This window comes from Nicotiana attenuata, chromosome 1 (genome assembly GCF_001879085.1).
Source record: "Nicotiana attenuata strain UT chromosome 1, NIATTr2, whole genome shotgun sequence".
NCBI classification, from domain to species: domain Eukaryota; kingdom Viridiplantae; phylum Streptophyta; class Magnoliopsida; order Solanales; family Solanaceae; genus Nicotiana; species Nicotiana attenuata.
In genome coordinates, this window is record NC_031989.1 from 43,786,333 (window position 1) to 43,790,574 (window position 4,242).

Below are 4,242 nucleotides of genomic sequence, written 5' to 3' on the forward strand. Positions count from 1 at the left end.
AAAAAAAATTAGCGGGGAATGAGTCGCTAGCTCAGTGAGTAATAACACTTAACCACAACCGTTTTTATTTGGGGACAAGTCAGAAACATGCTAGTATCTCAAAGAGAAAATACATAAAAATGCCCTTTCAGAAACAATAAATAATTTTCAGCCTCATCATGCTTTCCTTCTAGTATAAAACAATTAATAATTCAGGAATAAGCTCGGTAACCACTGTATAATATCAATATTCAAATTTGGGAGGTTTCAATGAACGGATCATGTAATCGGTATAACTGTGGACTTCTTCGCAAGAAGTCATATATATAACGGTAGTCCCTACTTGAGGAAAATCGGTAACGGTATGCTAGTTCTACCTTCCCACTAGCGAGGGCTATAACGGTAATCGGTAATTACAAGGTGCACCAGGTCTAACGAACCCGCCGTTAGCTACGGGATCCTTCAAAGTCTACTCCCATTTATACTTGTCTCTGTAATCCGTATATATACTCGTAGAAACTATTTTAAAACAATATAGGGCATTTCGGTTCTTATCAAATCATATAATTTCCTTTTGATAACACTAAATTCAAGTAAAAGTAAAACAGGTCTAGTGACAACCAAAATATTTAAAACCACGGTATTCATCTCAAATAACTATTTTGGTATCATATCGGGTAAAAGACTTGTCCCACATGCAACTTAAATAATCGGTAACATATTCATATTAAATATCATGTGTAAATCATGCAAGTTATGAAAACACAAATTGCGGCAAGATTACTACTCACTATACTCGTGCCGAAATACCAAGCGCGCAACTTCGAGCGGTCCGTACAACTTCTTTCGATCAATCTATATTATCACAAACACTGGGTAAGTATCACCTTCATGAACTACCAACATAATCGGGTATTATTTTGTCAAATTCCTCCTTATTCCACTTGAAATAACCTCAATTAGGCTGCCATGTCCCTATTAAACTAATTCTCTGTAATTCCTTCGTATCACCAATTCAACAACTAATCAATTTTATCATAAAAGCCCGTATCTAATACTACTCCCTATAATTAAAGACCAAACTAAATCCCAATATTATAATGGAAGAGTTAAACAATATAAAACTAAAATTCTTCCAGAATACTCAAGTTGCTAGCTTGGTAGTTTCTTGTTACAACTCTTTGATGCCAAATAGAGCACTTTTTATTCAAGAAAACAACTGGTGCGTCTTGTTCCTCTTCAAGCCTCGTGTCCTTGTCTCTCCGGGCCAATAATTTGGTTTTGACTCCAAGTTGCTGCTAAATCTTCTCGCTCTCAATTTGATTACAGATTAGAATTGTAAACGTTTTTCCATGTTTTTTTATGTACTCCATTTGTTGGCAGGAAAGTCCTTTCCTCTCCAAACCCTTATTAGTTCTCACGCCCTACTATTCTAATGGGCTTTGGCCTCATAAGTTGCTTTATTTCTTTTTTTTTTTATTGTTAGCTAAATGACTAATTTTCCCTCGAATTAAATTATGGGGTATTACATCAGCCTCCTGAGGCATCGACCTGGGAGTCCGAGTCTGATATGAGGAGCCGTTATCCTCATCTATTTCCCGACTAAGGTACTTCACTCTTTTGTCCGTTCGAGGACGACAGTTGTTTTAGAGGTGGAGAATGTGACGACCCAAAGGGTCATCACTTGTTTTCTTATTCATTCTGTGCTTTCGAGGCCTTGAAAACCTCATTTAGGGTTGCCTCGATTTGCGTGCGCAGTCCGGACGCGTAGCCGGAAAGCTTAAATATGAATTCTGTGTGAAGAATGCCAAATTTTAATATTAATATGAATATATTTGACTTCGGTCAACATTTTTTGGTAAACGGACCCGGACCCGTGATTTGACGGTCCCGGAGGGTCCGTAGAAAAATATGGAACTTGGGCATATGCCCGGAATCGAATTCCGAGGTCACAAGCCCGAGAAATGTATTTTTGTGTGAAATTGCTTTCTGAAATTAATTAAGGAAAATGGAAAGGAAATTTGATCAGAAGACTATGGTATCGGGCTCGTATTTTTGTTCCGACGCCCGGTCCAAGTCTTATATGTGATTTAAGCGCTTTTTGTAAAGTTTGGTTGAAAACGGACGTCATTTGACGTGTTTCGGACTTAAAAATGGAAAATTTGTGTTTTATGAAAAGTTGAAAGAAATCATGTGATTTGAGGCTATCGAATTCCGAGGTCACAAGCCCGAGAAATGTATTTTTGTGTGAAATTGCTTTCTGAAATTAATTAAGGAAAATGGAAAGGAAATTTGATCAGAAAACTATGGTATCGGGCTCGTATTTTTGTTCCGACGCCCGGTCCAAGTCTTATATGTGATTTAAGTGCTTTTTGTAAAGTTTGGTTGAAAACGGACGTCATTTGACGTGTTTCGGACTTAAAAATGGAAAATTTGTGTTTTATGAAAAGTTGGAAGAAATCATGTGATTTGAGGCTTGATTCTATGTATATGACGTTATTTTGGCAATTTGATCATACGAGTAAGTCCGTAGGATGTGTTTGAGGTTGTGTGCATATTTGGTTTGGAGCCCCGAGGGCTCGGGTAAGTTTTAGATAGGCCACGAGTTGCATTTTTGAACTTTTGAAAAAAAATGTTGCAGGTCAGATCTGGTATCTTCGCATTTGCGAAGAATTTCTTGCAAATGCGAGTCCAGGACCGCAAATGCGAGAAAGGGAGCACCTGCACAGGGGTCGCAAATGCGAACAAACAGTCCGCAAATGCGATGAGGAGCCTTCGCAAATGCGATAAAAGGGCTCGCAAATGCGAAAGTCCCAGCCATCGTCACAGTTCGCAAATGCGAACCAAATCTCGCATTTCCCAAGTTAGCAGGTCGGGGTTCGCAATTGCAAACCCCAGTTCGCAATTGCGAACCCTAGTTCGCAATTCCCATACCTGCAACCTGCATTTTTCATACTTAGACGAATTTTCACCTTATTTCTTCATTCTTTCAACTCAAACACTCCATAGGCGATTTTCCAAGAAAACTTTCTTCCTCAAATCATTTGTAAGTCAATTTTTACTTAATCCCTTCAATCGTTTACATCATTTATCATGTTTTCATCTTAAAATCAAGGATTCTCATGGGTGAAAATGGGGATTTTGGGTAGAACCAAGGTTTTCTTCAAATTGGGGAGTTGGACCACAATTTGAGGTCCGATTTCAAAACAAATCATAGATATGAACTCGTGGGGGAATGGGTAACCGGGTTTTGGTTCGAACCTCGGGTTTTGACCACGTGGGCCCGGGGGCGTTTCGGGAAATTTTGGGTAAAACTTTGGGAAATTCATTTTCTGCTACCCCATAAGCATGTTCCCCCTCTCAGCTCTAATTGTTTACTTCCCGCTATTATTTCGCTGTACTTGCATATATATCTGCACAGGCATTGTTTGGTAGTCTGGTCTAGCCTCGTCACTACTTCGCCGAGGTTAGGCCAGGCACTTACCAGCACATGGGGTCGGTTGTGCTGATGCTACACTCTGTGCATCTTTTTGCACAGATCCAGGTGTTGGAACATCATTTGAGTAGCAGTAGCATTCTGGGAGCGAGCTTTCGGTCCAGGGACATTCGAGGTAGCCTTGCTGACGTCCGCAGCCCCGCAGTCCCTTTCTGTTTTATTCAATTTGTTATCATTTGTACCGAAACAGACAGTTTTACGTTTAATTCACACCTTGTATTTAGTATTCTCTAGACGTTCGTGAGTATTGTGACACCAGTCTTGGGTAGAGGATTTTGTTAAACTTCCGCATTCCTTTCAGTTAATTATATTTGAGACTTCCGTTTTATCATGTTATGTTTTGTTTTCATTAAATGGACGATAATTGCTAAAAGAAGTAAATTAAGTTGGGTTGCCTAGCTCCTATTAGTAGGCGCCATCACGACTCCTGAGGGTGGGAAATCCGGGTCGTGACAAGTTGGTATCAGAGCACTAGGTTACATAGGTCTCACAACTCATGGACAAACTCGGTAGAGTCTGAGGGATCGGTACGGAGACGTCTGTATTTATCCCCCAGAGGCTACAGAGTTAGGAAAATTTCACTTTTGTTCTTTCTTATCGTGCGATTCCGTTTCTCAAATACTGCTAGTCTTTCTACTCTGTTCTTTTCGAAATGGCGAGAACACGTGCTTCCTCTTCTACCGCGCAGCAGCCCGAGCCCCCAGCAGCAGCCCCTGCAAGGGGCAGAGGGCGAGGCCGAGGCCGTGCCAGAGGCCGAGGCAGGGGCA